We start from the raw sequence: 16,662 nt of genomic DNA on the forward strand, positions 1-16,662 counted from the left end.
TGTCACAACTTAGTACTCTGAAAAATCATAAGGATGTTTTTATTTAAAAATTAGTAGAGTAGCTAAGAACATGGGCTTTGCAGTAAGGCATATTTGAGCTCAACCTGCAGCATTGTTAATTATGCAGCTGTGGGCAAGTTATTTCACCTCCTGAATTCAGATTTCTTATCTAGAAAATGGTTATCACTCTATCTCAGAGGGCTCTGATGAGGATTAGATATTATGCATATAAATAGAGGCTTTGGTTCCTGGAACACAGTAGGTGCTCAATAAACGTTAGCTAGAAATCAGTAAATTCTGGTCCCCTAGGGGACAGATGCCAAGTGAAAATGTGGAGTTGGATGTCTGAGGCTTCCTGGGGTCTGGGAAGGTGCAACTGGGCTCAGGAGACGTTTGCTCTATTTTGGGTGTGAATGAAGTGGTTGATAATGATGACAAATGCAAACATTAAAACTTTATGTCAGAGTTTATTACAGGAAGTTTTGATCACAGTGAAATACTAGTTCCTGAGAACCATTTGTACATTATTAATCCTGGCTCACATTCTTAAAGGGAAAAATGAACCATCATTTTTTTTTCTCTTTGTTTAATTCCTGTGTGAGCCCCTCTCCCTTCTCTTTCCTCCTTCCTCCTGTTCCTAGTATAGTAACTACTCCTGGTCTCTGGTGACAAATCAGACCTGCTAATCTTTGTTAAGAACCTTCTTTGGCTGCTGCCTGTGCTGAGAGCAGGGGGCAGCAAAGAAGGTTAGTGAGAAACAGCTCTGTGCTTAAAGAGCTTACTGTCCACTGGGTCAGACTGGGGGGCAGCTCTCCACAACAGAAGGCAGAATGTGAGCAGGGTGCTGTGGGGGCAGATGGGACCTGACAGCTTCTAATAGGAGACAGCAGGCAAGGTTCCCAGAGGAGCCTTAGGAACTGAGCCTAAGAAGAAAGGGTGGGACAGGCTGGGGAATGGTCCAGAGCAAAGAACAAAGCCGAGAGAGTAGGCAGTGTACCTTTTATTAATATATGGTGAGTTGCCCTGGAAAATGAGAGTTACCATGTCTGTGTAGAGTCATGGTCAAGATGCTGCCCAACCTTACCTGCCTATAAAGATCTCCTGGTTCTGGTTCACATTATCACGCCTCTCACTTCTTGTACCAGACTCTGCATAACACGGTTGCAGAAGATGGATTTGAAGAGATAGCGAGGGCCAGGTTAAGAAGAGCCTTGAACGTCATTCAGAGTTTGGACTTGATTCGTCTTAGATCCCAGGGAAGCAGGCAGTATTTTTAACTAGTTGTGCAGACATAGAAGACGCACATGGCAAATGATATGTGAATGGTTCCAGGTTAGGGATTCCTCATGGGAGGTCTGGGAGGGATAGGGGTCCACAAAGACTTCACTGGGGATCTTCAAACTGTGTTAGATGTTTCAAACAATCTAAATCAAATTCTGCATTTATCCTTCCTAAGTTTGCAACTAGTTTGGTCTGTGTTAACTTTGGAATTGTCTTTTAACATGGTGTGGCAGCTTGTGGAGTTCGGAGACAGCTGAGTTTCAGACATGTTCCACCGCCTTCCAGCTGCACGATCTCAAGCAAATTACTTCGATGTGACTTTATTCCCCGCATGTAAAAAGGGAAAAACAGTAGTGCCCAGCTCAGAGAGTCATGGAGAGGATTCCGTGAGAGAGTGCATGTGCAGGGCCTGACATAAAGAATTATTTAAAATTTTTTCTCTTTTCTAAGCTCAAAAACTGTTATTCATATTAATCTGTCTCATGGAAAGATAATTATATATGATGATCCATAATTTGTCTAGTAGCAAAACTCAGGGGAAATAAAAATAACAAAGGAACCTGGAAGGTGAAAAGCCTGGAAAGCTTCTCAAAGGGCTTGTTTGGACACAGCCTCTAGAGCGGAGAGCAAAGATGTAGGTTTTTTGAGCTCCCGGTTTAGGATGGAGGCTCCTTAGAGGACTCTCACACTCAGGCTCGCACTGGAGCATGATTTATCCTGGAAATGGTTCTAACGGAAAATAATAGAAAATTACTCACCAGGAGAAGAATCAAGGGAGAGTGTGTATTTACTTTGGGCGATTTTCCCATTGCACGGGGTTAGCCTGCCAGGAAGTTAAAAATAGTGGTGATAAGCAGTCTGCGAATTGGTCCCTCTTGGGGTGGCAAGGGTCAACAGAAAGTGGACTTGTTCCTCGGGGCTCCTGAGAGCTCCACTGTACCCTCCTCCAAGTCTGTTTCAAGAGCCCCTCTTGCAGCTTCTGTTGGCTGATCTCCTGCCATGTGCAGGCCCTGCCCGACTTCCCCTGCCTGTCTTATCAATTCCTTGGACTCGTTCTCGCAGCCTATGTTAAACCAGCCCATTCTGGATGGCCTCATGCTTTAAATATGCTATTTATAACCAGTAATTTATGTTTTCATGATATTTCATGTAGCAGCTGGTCTTTGTGCCACTGTAATAAGGGAATAATGAAAAACATGGTATTTATATGGCTGGCTGTACTGTTTGGTGTTTTGTGTATGGATTGCTGTTGTAGGAAGCATGTCAAATTGCAAAGGGTCTTTTTTTTTTTTTCCCTTAAAGATAAACGCTAGCATGTTAAATATTCATCTGCCATGTAAGAAAACGACACCATCTTTTCGTTTCCTTCATCCTTATTTTCTCATGGAAATATATTCAGATGTCTGTGATATGTATTGTTCTCATAAAAAGCTCCTCCTTGCAACTGGTCCCCCGAGCAAAGCATAAAAAAATCTTCATCAACAGCTATTCCAAAATAGGCTGATGTGCATGACCTTCAGCCTGGAGGGTCAGATCTAAATACCACCATGTACTTGCAAAGCAGAAATAGAGACACAGACATAGAGAATCTTTGTGGGGGGAGGAGGATAGATTGGAGATTGGGATTGACACATATACACCATTGATACTATGTATAAAATATATAACTAATAAGAATGAAAAAGAAATCCTAAAAAGAGGGGACAGATGTATTCGTATAGCTGATTCACTTTGCTGTACAGCAGAAATTAACACAGTGTTATAACGCAACTATACTGCAATGGAAATTAATAAGAAAAATAAACTAGAGGGCTGGGATGGGGTGGGAGTGGGGAGGAGGTTCAAGAAGGAGGGACATACGTATACCCATGGCTGATTCATGTTGATATATGGCAGAAACCAACACAATATTGTAAAGTCATCATCCTCCAATTAAAAATAAATTAAAAGAAAAACACCCCCAAGGAGCACACTGGAGAACTCGGCTCCCAAATTCTTTGAATGCAGGCAAACTCATGACTTTGAGCTGTGGGTAAGGTGTTGAGGATCTGTGACCACAAGAACTTTTGCCCTTTTAAGGGTATCTTCCCACTCCCCTGCTGCCTCAATTCTCAAAGCTGATCCTTGGTATCTTAGGTTTCATTGTTTGGCTGAGCTGCAGAGACTGTGAGGACCTGCCTAGGCCTCCCTTCTGAAGATGATACAAACCTAAGGCTTTCAATCAGGGCCACCTGGAGAGGTGGGGGTGGGGAGGCTGCCGATGGAGTGAGCAATGTGCTGCGGGTCCCATCCCTCTGCTGGATGTCTTAGTCAGGTGGCCCTAGCAGGTCTGTGAAAATAAAAAAGTGGGAAGAGTGAGTGGGGGCCAGGGAGCCTGGATCCCACAGACCTGAACCATCTGTTCTCCTCTCCTAAATTTACCTCCATACCCTTCAGAACTGTGTTTCTCAAAGTGTCAGCCTGGACCAGCAGCAGCAGCAGCAGCAGCACCTGAATGTTTATTTGAAATGCAAATTCAGACCTATCGAAGTCTGGGGGGTGGGGCCTACAGTCTGGCTTCTCAGCCTCTCCAGGTGATTCTGATGCCTGCTCCTGGTAAAGAGGTGATTGTCCATCTCATCAGAACCACCTGCGCCTCAAAAAATAACCAAGGCGCCACAGCCCACATCTCCGTGTGCTCATCACTGGGTGGAGGACCAAGAGGACACGAGAGAAGCACAGACCTGCTCTCTGCCCTGAAAGAGTGTGCTGGTTGCCGGCTGGGTTGGCCTTGCAGCATCCTGATGACCAGAGCACCTGTGAGCGAGTTACCCTGGTGTCTGAGAAAAGGACAGGCTCTTGAGTTGGACCAAAAGGGGTTCAAAGCCTCTCTCTCCTTGCCAGTCACCAGCTGAATAACCTCAGCAAACTCTGCAGCCTAGGTCTACTACGAGGAGTGAAAAATAGTGATATCTAGTGGGTGCCTAGTAAACTTTTTTTTTTTTTTCCCAAAAATGAAGGATGAGCGTGTGAAACCAAAGGGAGGTCTCTGGGGCCCCAGTGGTACTTCCTGTGGCTTGCATTAAAATTTGACCACATGGTTCCAGTTTACCTGTGTAAGCATGAGCAAGTGTTTCCCTTGCTCCTGTCGAAGCTGCTGTTGCTTTATAGCGATAACTGTGGCTGACATCGTGGGAAGCCTTTCAGGGAGCCTGGCAGTGTGCGGGGGACTAGATGTGTATTCTCTTCTTACATTTTCAGAACACCCTTCTCTTACATTGAGAAGGGTGGGAGGCACAACAGTGACCCCCTGCCAATGGTTACCTCCCAATCCCCTGAACACGCGAGGACATTACTTCACAGCTGTAGTAAGTTAAGGACCTTGAAGGGGGGAATTCTCCTGGATGATATGGGTGGGCCCAGCGTAGTCACGTGAATCTTGTAAGAAGGAGGCAAGAGGTCAGAGCCAGAGAAGGAGACTGATGTTGGAGTTAGAGGGGCGGGGTGAGGAGACAGAGCATGCCCAAACACATGAGAGGGAGGGAGGCAAAAATTTGAAGATGCTACAATGTTGGCTTTGAAGATGGCAGGAGCTGCCGTGAAGCACACACTGCAGGTGGCCTCTTAGAAGCTGGAAAAGGGAAGAAAATGAACTGTCCCCAGTGCTTCCAGAAGGAACACAACCTGTCAACGCCTTGCTTTGAGGACTTCTGAGCTCCAGAACTGTAAGTGATGCATTTATTATGTTATTTAAGCCACTAAGTTTGTGGTTGTTTGTTCCAGCAGCCATACGAAAAATAATGTAGGAAATAATAATGTAGGAAGTCTCACTACTGTGTGCATTTGACAGATGAGGAAACTGGGGACCAGAAAGACAAAGCAGCTCTCCCTGGGTCACTCAGCCAGGGGAGTGGTACGCTGGGGAATCATGCCGAAATCAGGCTCCAGAGCCCATGCGTGCCGCCCTCATGATGCATACCGCGTCCGCAGCAGGGGGCCTCTGGTACAGTCTGCCTGCCTTCTGGGCCCTCTTTTCTATTCACTTGCTTAGTAGAGTCGGCAGGAAGGTCCACAGCAGACTCAGCGCTGCGGTGAAATGAGAGGAATTTTTCTTCCCAAGTATGTTGTACCGTGAATGTGAGCATCTATCTTTTCTAAGGTGGTTTTAAAGGAAGGCAGTTTCTGGCGGTGGTGTTGAGAGGAAAACAGGAAGGGGCTGTAGCATCCAGTGCAGATCTCTCAGATGATTCAGAAAAAGAGCTCCCTCAAAGTGCTTTTTCATGAAAATGGGGGCAGGGGAATATAACATTTAAGAAACACTGAAGTGAAGAAAGCCTTGTGAGACTGGAGCAAGCCTCTGCGGTATAGTTCACAGCTGTAGCGTGTTGTTCATCTCCCAGATGGAGGAGGGGCGGAGGGAAGACGCTGTCCTCTCACTTAGTAAGTTTATCCTCTGGGATCAAAGACTCAGGAGCCTGGAGAAGAGGCAGCAAAACTGCCGAGCAGGAGAGCAGCTCTGGTTGGAGGATCCTCTGGGGGAGGATGCCAAGAAGAGAGGCATTGTCAGGACCCCCAAGACCCAAGCTCCAGACTGAATTCTTTTTTTAATATATATATTTCAATTTATTTATTTTAATTGGAGGACAGTCACTTCCCAACACTGTGGTGACCCCTGCCACACATAATGTTCTTAATATCGGAGGCAAACAAGAGGCTGAAGGAAGCCCAGACTATGTTTGAAGTTGTGAACAGGATGCAGGAGGGAAAAGGCCAGAATGGCTGTGGTTAAGTTAGAAAGCCATGAACACTGGTGGGTCAGCACTGTGCTGACAGCTGCAGGACCTAGTTCCTGGAGGCAGGCCAGCTCCTTCTTTAAGGGCCTTCTTAGGCCCTGCGAGGAAGAATGCAGCATTTTCACACCTTTCCCTCAGGGAAGAACCAGCAGGATAGAGCCATAGGGAGGCACAGAGAAGAATGGGGCTCAGGAGGAGAAAGAAACCAGTGACTGAGGTGGATAGGAGAGAAATGGCTAGTTACAGAGGCTAGCTCTGAGGCAGGTTCCATCATAGATATCATCACATAAATTCTCTCGTTTAGGCAGTCAGAGAGGCTGAGGTGGGTGTTACACTGAGGCTCACAGAGGTTCATTCATTTGCCCAATCCCAGCGAGTCCATGCCAGAACCAGGAGTGAAACTTGGTTTTGGTTTTGAGCCCAATATATTTTCCACCACACTGCATTGACTCCTGGGGGGAATCATAAAATGCCTCATGAGTTATTTAATGACGTGGAAAGCCGTTCAAGAGATACAGCTAAGTGGATAAAGCAGGTTATGTGATCCAGCTCTTATTAACACACAGTTATCCTAAAAAGATCGAGAATGAATATATAACACACCTTAATGTCGTCAAGTGGATACCTCAGAGTGTTGAAGCTGGGGGGTGATTTGTTAAAATTCTTGTTGAGTCTATATTTTACAAATTGTCTATGGGAAACATCTAATGTATTGATAAATACTAACAGCTCTGAGCTTCAGTTGAAAGAATCTGGTCTGAGCAAAGATTTCCAAGTATTTTAGAGGTGCCTGAAAGGGGGTGGCCTTTGGGGAATTTCCAAGCATATCAGAAGAGCAAGAGCAAATGTCTAGAAGCAGGACATATTAGGAGTATTTTTGTGTCTGTGTGAATGTGCAGGAAACAAGGAATCGCATGCGGCTGTAATAATATGTAATATGTATGTGTAGAACAATACTGGGGTTGAGTATGGATTATGGAATTAGTGCCACCTTGGAGGGCCTTGAATGCCAGGTTAAGATTTGAAATGCTTTGCTGAAAGTTACAGTTAAACTGTGGCAAGGAATTAAGTGGGGACTTTGTTTTGCAGGTTGCTTTTTTGGTAGCGGAAACCTGGGGAGAGTCCCCTGATCCCAGCACTGCTCACTCTGGGTTGTGGCACACCATCACCACCTAGTGGTTGCACAGCCAAATTGTAGGGCTAGTGGTCTCGATTGTAGAAAAACTGCATCAAAAGCCAAAAATCCTAGTCGAGGTACCTATATCTCCAAAGAATTCCAAAGGCTTATAAATATCTGTATAAGGCATGGGATATTTTAGTCTTAACCAGGGTATCTTTAATGATGTGGACACTGCTTCTTAGAGTAATTCAAAATTGTTCAAACCCAGCAGATAAAGAACATTTATATCCTCTGGAATATACGAGTATCTGGGTTCGGCTGGAAGTTGAGAGCACTTGATAGTTTTGAGACTTGTTATGAAGAATAAAAAACTTTAATTCCGACCAGGTTGACATTTAAGAGACTTAACTGCTGAGTCCCAAATGAGCAGTGATTTTTACGGAAGCCTTCATTTCAGCTGATTCCATTGCGTGATTAGATGTCATTGCAACAAGGACTGGATTTTGAGCAGAAGAGTTGGAGATGTAGCCAATGTAGTGATTTTTTTTTAAATCAGTATAACCAATTTGAGACATCTTCTGGCAACGAGGACTTTTTCATTCTCTAAGGAGAGATGAGCTGAAGGAGTGAGCATAGCTCAGCTCAGATAGTTGTTGTTTCAGTAAGGATGTTAGGGAAGGTGGTTGGGGAGGAATACATATGACCAAGAAGACGTAGTAAGGAAAAAGTCTTAAAAAAAAAAAAAAGACAACTGTGTTAGCTTTTAGTCGGCAGAGTAGCTGTGGATAAATGCATCAAGAATCTGTCTGCTTTCCATGGAGCCCTCTGTGTTGTGATGAGTGCTTTGCAGAGTCCTGAAGTCTGGGTGCTAGCTCTGGTTCCACCCCTAATTAGCTCTGTAACCAGGCAAGATGACTTAAGGCCACGTGTTCCTTAGCTGTAGAACTAGGTTTTTAAATCCATCTCTCTCTCTTTTGTTTAATCTCATATAGTGGTGCTGTGAAGTTCAGTCAAACAACTCTTATAAGGTGATACAATAGTTATCAGGGATGTGCAGTTTCTTTGAAAAGTCTAAATGCTGTGTAAAGTTTACCTCTGATTCCCTCCCCATTCCTCTTCCTTTCTGCTGCTCCTGCTCCCAATCTGTGTCAGTTCTTATTTCTGCCTCTGGCCCCAGCCCTTTTCTCTAGTCAGATTCAGAAGGTGAACAGGGGAACATTATTCTGGCATTCCAGGTTGTCTTATTTCACCTCTTGTCTACCAGTGCCTGGTGATGTGTGTTCTAGTAGAAACTGGCCAGTTCATCAGGTCCTGAATACTGTCAGTATCCACCTTGTCTCTCTTCATCAGCTTCCTCAGTAACTTCTTAAAGGAAACTGTTCTTTAAAAAGGTTGGTAGGGCCCCAGCCCTTACTTAGCTCTAACCAGGCGGCCTGCCTTTGGTCTGTCTGACATACTGGAGTTTGGAATGGGATTTCTTTGGGGTAAAGATTCTTTGGCAAAAGGAGTCTGAAAATATCAGCATTGGCCTTGGTCTGGGATAAAGACCTTGGATCATAAGAAAGAGATAAAGGACTAGACTCTGAAGAGGTGGAACAGCTATAAGATGCCGCAAATGCTTTGGGAATAAAGAGTGGACCTGGGTAGATGTAGCTACTTTAGAACAGTTGAAGGTGGGGCTGTCATTCCAGCAAGAAATAACTCTGAAGGATGAAGGCTGGAGTTGTGTGTACCATCAGTTTTTCAGTTGATGGTCTTTTTCTAAAGTTGGTGAAAAGCTGATTTCTGTCACTCGGTCCTTGGGGTGATGTTAACCTGGGGATGCTCCTCTCCACGTTGGAGCAGCAGGAAGGTGAGAAGAATGAAACTGCATTCTTCCTACAAGACACAAATGCTGTGTTCACAATGAAAACAGTTGATGCTTTGGGGTTTGAGAGTAGAGCCTGGGAAGGGAAAAAGGATGCCTACCTCAAAGTAGGAGCTTCGGGAGTGGGGTAGGTAGTATCGGGTACAGGGTGACTGGGGGCAGGACACCTAGTCTGGCTTGGGAAAGATTCTCTGTTTTAAAACAGCACTGTATTCATTAGTACACATGGGCATTTTGAATTGAGCAGGACTTCTTTGGGGAGCGCTCCTGTTATTTGCAACAGTCTAATTTTTCTCTTTTAATAATTCAAAAATCAAAATGTGCAGCTTTCAGATCTTTTGAGCTCTTAAAATGGGGATCTTCTTTAGAATCTGCAGATCTGGGGCAGAGGAATAAGTATTCATTTAGGCCTGATGGATTCAGAATTTGGGATTGCTGTGTCAGAGGTGGAGCAAAAGTGGTTCCAGCTCTGCTTAGGAGGAGAGAGCTGTCCAGCGCAAGTTCACAGGAGCAAGGGGCTTGTAGGTATTTGAGAGAGAGCCAAGTAATGTCGTCATTACAAATCCTTCTTGCCTTTTCATTAAAGCAGGAGCTTTCAAAGCAAGGCTGTGTTATCTAGGCTTCTGTTGTTGTTCTTGATAAAAAAGAATGATACCTAATTGTTTAGGAAAAAGCAAACATTTTTCCTTTTATTCTAATGGTTCTCTCTCCCCCCCTTCTCCCTAATTAGTCTGAAAGAGAGCAGCTTTACCACATAGGAAAATTAGTAGCCTAGCAATTTTGGGGTTTGAAGACTGCCAAAAGACGACAAATATGGGAAACACCTTTAAAAGTGCTGAAGAAACCTTTTCCTCAAAGTTAGAAAAAAAAGCACAGATGAATATATTAGTTAAGAATGGACTCCTCACATGTTTTTGATCTGAGAAGTCACTGAACCACCTGGCTAAACACTGGCTGTTCCAAGGATAGACACACTGCAGTAAGAGATGAAGTCTTCAATTGTGAAAGCTTGTCGGGGGTTTTCCTTGTTTATTTTGGGCAGACACGTGATTAAATTATCCAGAAGTTTATTGAGCCCGGCCTCAGTAATTGACTAATTTAGATCAAATTAGTCTTTGTTACCTTGGGCAAGTCATGTGATTTCAGCCAAGCCTTAGCTTCTCCATGTGAATAAGGGAGAGAACAGCCTCTTTTTGTAAGGGAACAATACGTAAAGAGCTTACGGCAATCCTTTGCCTATGAAATGCTCTCTGAAGGATGTTGGGTATGATGGTCGGCCGGCTATGCATTGGTTCGAGATGAGAAGGTGACACCAGATTTCCTGGATTGCTCTCGCCTTGCCCTTACATTGCTCAGATTTGGTGGAGTCCCTTACCAAGACCCTTGCTTGTGAGCCTGGTGTGGAAGTGCCCTTATGACTTGAGCAGCAGAAATGCCGCTGCCGGAAGGATCTCCGTCATGAACGCTCCTACATCTGTAACTGCTCTTCTGGGTGTAGCCTGACACCCAGGTGGTGTCAAGACTGGTTTCTATAAAAATACAGGTGAATGTGTTTCTTTTCTTTTTGGCGTTACCATTTTTCTCACTTCATTTGGTATAAACACCAAAGTTGGCCGTTAGAAATTATCACCATTGTAATGTGACCTAGAACCAGAGAGTCCACAAGGTGGTCACTGAACGCATCTTTCTCTGGGTCTTCTGATGACCCGGGGCACGCTGACATGGGGAAAAGTACATGTCCCTTTCACAGCAAGTTCATTCAAGCTATAGAACTCGTTGTTACACCGTAGAATATCGGCATGTGCACATATGACAGGGGAAAAATACATGTCCATTTCAGAACAAGTTCATTATAGTTATAGAAACTCATTATTACACTATAGAATATTTTGAAAACCATTCTTAATTTCTTATAGGCAAAATATTTCCATATTTTGCAATAGAAGGCAATAAAATATCCTAGAAATGACATATTAGTATATGTATAAATTTCTATTTTGTATCTATGTTCAAACTTTTATGTTAAATATTAGAGCTTATCCATTTCCCATATGATTAAAAGTAGTTCAAAACCATAATTTTCAGTGGCTGCTTATAGCATCTGTAATAGTTTCATAATTCATTAACTGTTGCCACAATGTATCAAGACAACTTTTTAATTTAGACCAGGCGAGGTTTTTGTTCTAAAGTGGCCTCTGTAGGTAGGAAGACCAACGGGTCTTCAGAATAATAGATTCAAGTTCATGTTGATTGTGAGAAGAAATTGCAGGTAATTAACATCTTAAAATTTTCTATTCTAGCCACAATCTAAGATGTTTAAAAATTCAAGGAATTCATAAGAACTTCTTTTCAAGATTCTATTTTTGACCTTATGTGTGACTAAACACAAGAGTCAAAACAGTAAAACATGAAGGAAAGATGGGAAGGAATGAAAAATGGCATCAGTGGAGCACAGACTAGGCAGAGGCGCATATGTCGTCTCATAAGGTTGCCACAGCCAGTGAGATAAACGGTACCTTACTTCAAAGGAGACAAAACTGAGCTCAGAAAGGTTTTGCACTGGCCCAGGTTTATCCAGCTGGAAAATGGCAAAACCAGTGTTTGAACCTAGGTCTATCAAATCCGAAATAACAAATTCTCGGGACATCCTTGGCAGTCTAGTGGTTAAGACTCTGTGCTTCCAGGGCAGGGGATGTGGGTTTGATCCCTAGTTTGGGAACTTAAGATTCCACATGCCAGGCAGCATGACCAAACTGCCCCTGCCCCAGAAAACAAACCAAAACCCCCTTTTAAAAAACAAAATGCCAAATTATCCTAAAATGTATCATTGTGAAAGCCTGGCTTGAGGTAATTGCTACCTGCTTTGGGGCCCCACATCACTGCAAATCTGTTGGAGAAACTCAGAAAGACAACCCCTGCTCTTGAGGATTCTTGGCTCCTGAGACCCACTCGGACCTGGGAGGGTGGGTTTCACATGGGATCTAAGTAGACGCTCAGGTTCCTGCATCTCCCTTCCTTTAGCTTCAATCGGAGCAACCCAGCTTTTCCTAGTATGGCAGACCTGGCTTCTGAGTCAAATGTCCCACCCCCTTCCCCCCTCCACACTTGTGCCCTGGCCTCTCCTCAAAGTAGCAGAATTCCTGCCCTGGTGTTGGACAAGGATATGATTGGCTTTTCAAGCGAACTTGGCTTGAAGCAGATCTGTGCTCCCACAGTTCAAAGTGGGCATGTTAGAGCTGTACATCCCCTGGAACATCTTCCCCAGATTTCTAATGGAAACTCCCTTCATTGAACGGATTATCGGTTGGGACTCAGTGAAAAACATTTTCTCTTTGTACTAACTCTGTATTTGTGACTTTTACAGCTTCACTTATGAAGACAGTTGTCTTCCTAACCCCCTAAGAGTTCCCACTCAGAGATTTGTCTGTCTTGGCTATGATCAATCATGATGGCTCTAAAATAGCATGCAGATCTGAAATGCTTCTCTTGCCACTGTTTCTTATCACCTCTGCAGTGTACTTCCTCCTCTATTTATTCATCAAGCAGGTACTGAAGACCACCTCAGGACCAGGCCTGGAGCCTGACTGCCTCCTCACCACTGTCTCTCTTCTTACCATTTGTAGAATGCGGTTTTACGAAGGATTTTGTTTTTTTTTTTTTTACCTTTATTGAAAGTACTAATAAGAATAAACTTATTTACTGATATTAAAGTTCAATAGTAAGACACCATAGTGTGAAATGTTTCAACATTAAAACAACAGTGCTGTGAAAATAAATTTTAACATAACATGAACTTGTAAATTATGAAAAAAGAAAAGCATCTTTCTCACCTCAGTTACTTTACATATGTTACCTTAGGCTAAAGACCTAGCAAACTAATAGCTGTAAACAGGGAGCAGCTTTTACTAGTCTCGGTAATTAGAGGCAGGTTTATGCAGCTTTGCTGTTTTTTGTTTGTTTTAACTTGGTCTTGTCAATCCTTGTCTTCGTGTTCCCTGTCAGTACCATGAAAGCTTACGTGGTGTGTTGCTTTAAGTTTGTATAAAACTCTCCCATTTAAAAAATCCATCACAACAGCTTTTGAGGTATGTGCATACTAGTGTTCCCACTTTACAGACAAGGAAACTGAGGTCACCTCACTGGCGATCGCAGAGAAGGGAATGAATCATTTTCTCAGGGTCTGCTACATCCTGGTTTGAGTTTTCAGAACTGGATAGAAATGGTGTTTGTTGTTGTCAGGGTATACGTGTCCCCAGAGCCTCACAAATGAAAATCTCAGTAAACAAGTATTCCCGCTTGAATGCACAAATGTTTTTCATTTACAGTAGAGAACTGAACCTCAAAAAATGAATTTGGTGATAGCTAGTATTCTTTGTGGACAACTGCCCAAACTAGTGAAATATACATAATACGTTGTTGCCACGGTCCATTCAAAATGCAGTGTGATTGATGTGAAGGTACATTATTACCCTCAGTCAGTATGTTGCGGGAATATATGAATGCAACACTGAGGGGTATTTTGAAACACAATGTGAGGTTTCCTGATTGGAAATGTTCTTGAACTAAAATATCCTCAGTGAAAAGCTTTTTTTGTGGTTACAAAAAAAGATCAGCATCTCTCAGGTTACCCGATTTGCTAATTACTTAGAATTCAGATCAGGTATTTGTGGTGAAATTAGTATGCAAAAACCATCAGTTTTTGACAAGGACTTCTGATGGAAGAAAGAGAGAGCTGTAGGTGATAACATGGTAAGAAAAAAATGGGGAGTAGATTTTCAGGATTAAATTTTGTTGTCTAGGTTAGATGATGGCTTAATGTTTTAATCACGGTTTGCCAGAGTAGATGGATACATAGGAAAGGCAAACCCGTTTCTTTATGAGAAGAGTCTCAAAGGCTGGGACTTTTCCTTCAAAAAGACTGGTAACTGAAACTCTTAATATGGGATGAGTTACCCCCTTGCATTTCATGTAGGGGAATTTGCCAGAGCTGGTTATTTTTTAATTAACAAAGGATAGGAGGCTGTTCTTAATATATTGACTCAGAGGCCCTGCTTTGTCTATATCGATTTATATATATATATATATATCCTGTCTGTATATTTATATGTGAGTTACTCTGTTTACTGAAGTCTAGTCCTCAAATGACTGAGGCTGAATCCAAGGGAAAAGCCTATGGCATTTGGGTCATGTGCTTCCCTTTGTAGCCTCTGTCCTTGGCTACAGGTGCTAATAAAAATGTGAGTGCAATATTAACGGTGTACTTTTTTCTTGTGGTCCTCACTGCTCCATCACTGGTCCCATCCTTTAAATACAAGAGACTTTTTGCTTCCGAATGACTCACTCCTGAAAAGGAATGGAGCTCTTTTATTCTCAAGTCTTTTATCAAATATTGTTTTACCTGACATGACAGTTCTTGCAACTATCCAGATGGTGAGCTGTTTCTTAGCTTCTTGGAGCCTCAGTTACTACATCTGTAAACTGGGTAGTGGGGGGAAGGGGAATAATGGCACCAACCTCAAAGGATTAGTTGAGAAGTGAATCGGTAATATTTGCAAAGCACTAGAAAGGTGGTTCGGAGAAGGCGATGGCACCCCACTCCAGTACTCTTGCCTGGCAAATCCTATGAACGGAGGAGCCTGTTAGGCTGCAGTCCATGGGGTCGCTAGGAGTCGGACATGACTGAGCGACTTCCCTTTCACTTTTCACTTTCATGCATAAGACAAGGAAATTGCAACCCACTCCAGTGTTCTTGCCTGGGGAATCCCAGGGATGGGGGAGCCTGGTGGGCTGCCATCTATGGGATCACACAGAGTGGGACACGACTGAAGTGACTTAGCAGCGGCAGCAGCAGCAGAAAGGTGGTTGGTATTAATACATAGCAAGGGCCCAAAGAATGTTGATTCAAAAAAGGCAAAGATTGCTGCCCAGAAAGTAATGAGCTTCCTACCTATGTAGACATAGAGTAGGTTAAAATAATGTGCCTGTGAGCAATATCATCTACCCTGGAGGGGAAATGGAAGGTTAATATCCAATGAATGCTCCAGCTTGCCCATCCCCCTCCGATTCTCCATAGTTGAGAATGCAGGACTTAGAAAAACATCCTGGCTGATTTCCAGGAGAGATGACCCCTGCCAGGGAGGAGACTGTCAGACTTTCCTTTAAGCCACGTCAGATGAGCACATATTCCCCTGCTGTCTGGAGGAGCGGAAAACTCTGCACTGTCACTGCAGGCACTCTGGAGATCACGTCTGTCAAGATAGAATTGCTCATCCTCCCTCTGGAGGAGGGCTTGGCCTCCTAGTCTGCCATGTGATCAGCACTCTGTTGGGGATTGTGGTCCTGCACCCTCTCTTGAAAGGGAATTGGGGAAGTTCTCGTATGCATCCGCTTGCAGCTGGAGTTGGGCCTTGGCGCATTCTCTCATGGATAGTCAGTGGCTCTCATGCTCTCCAGAGGTTGGGATTTGGCTTCAACCAGGGAACATACACATACCTCTGAGGCCTGATGTTGTGGCTCTCTGCAACTCAGTGGATTATGGGATTTTACTGACATGGGTCTGCAGCATGTGCTGGTTAGCTGGTGCTGCTTTCATTTTTATCCATTCATCCTTGCATGCGTGCATTTACCCATCCATTTATTCAGTAGTCCTATAGTGATAGCCTACTTTGTGGCAGTCGCTAGTCTCGGGCTAGTCACTATAAAGACTAGTGGGACAGATCTATGTAAGATGAATCACAAGGATTTTATTTCAGCTGTGTATGCCAGTTACTTTTCATAGTGCCTGGCTCCTGAGGGTGGGTGTGTCTCTTAAATCTTGGCTATTTGAGAACAATTGGATAAGTGTTATAATCAAGCTGCCTGCAAGGTGCTCTGAGAACCAAATATATGGTATTTGTATAGCACAAATACTTGATTCTGCCCAGTATTTAACTTTACACTTTGGTTTCATATTCACTATTTTATTTGCTCTACTCAATAACTCTTAGATTAAAAGGTGTGCTTTTTCCTTGATAGATGAAATACCAGGAGCTAACTGAGCTCTCCAGTATCAGACAGTGTTGGTTACTATGACCAGAATGACCTGTCTCTTGTTTGAAGTCTCTTTTTGCATTCATGGCATTGCTTATATCAGACTAAAGAGCTATTTTCTCCCCCAAGAGGTGGTAAGACCGAATGTTTCCAGTGATATCATCTGTTCCCATTTGGCCAAAGTACTTGGGTTTGGTCATTTGTTAATCCCATAAACATACTGAGTACCTTCCATGTGCCAGGAGCTGACATAAGTCTTGTGTTTTAAGATTTACTCCATGTACCAACATGGGGTTTTTGTGTGTGGGGGGGTTTTTTTTTGGGGGGGAGGGGGGGTGGGTTTCCTGAAGGTGGGAGAAGAATCAATTATATTCTGCCTTGAAAATTTTATTAATTGATCTTATTGCCATATAGTTTATTTACCATATTATAATGTTGTGTTCATTTCTACTGTACAGCAATGATTGAGTTAAGCATTGCTTTGAAAATGTGTTAATCGTACTGTTGCTGGGGTGATTGAGAAGGGACTTGGGGCTCTGACAGTCCCCAGGTTCTTCAGTAAGAACACCCTTCTTCCCATTCATTCCAGAAGA

General features: G+C 43.4%; 1 protein-coding gene across 2 annotated transcripts in view; it reads left to right on the forward strand.

Annotated features, from left to right (window-relative positions):
* The window catches only part of RORA (RAR related orphan receptor A), an 807,747-nt gene that overhangs the window by 55,105 nt on the left and 735,980 nt on the right, over nucleotides 1-16,662 (forward strand). The window contains exon 1 of one of the 2 annotated variants that reach the window (XM_027971773.3): nucleotides 1-16,662. This exon is cut by the window's left edge and continues 55,105 nt beyond it; it is cut by the window's right edge and continues 351,522 nt beyond it. The exons of the other annotated variant lie outside the window; for it this stretch is intronic. The gene's annotated coding sequence lies outside the window, so the exon portion shown is untranslated. 2 annotated transcript variants of the gene reach the window in all.

This window comes from Ovis aries, chromosome 7 (assembly GCF_016772045.2).
Source record: "Ovis aries strain OAR_USU_Benz2616 breed Rambouillet chromosome 7, ARS-UI_Ramb_v3.0, whole genome shotgun sequence".
Taxonomy (NCBI): domain Eukaryota; kingdom Metazoa; phylum Chordata; class Mammalia; order Artiodactyla; family Bovidae; genus Ovis; species Ovis aries.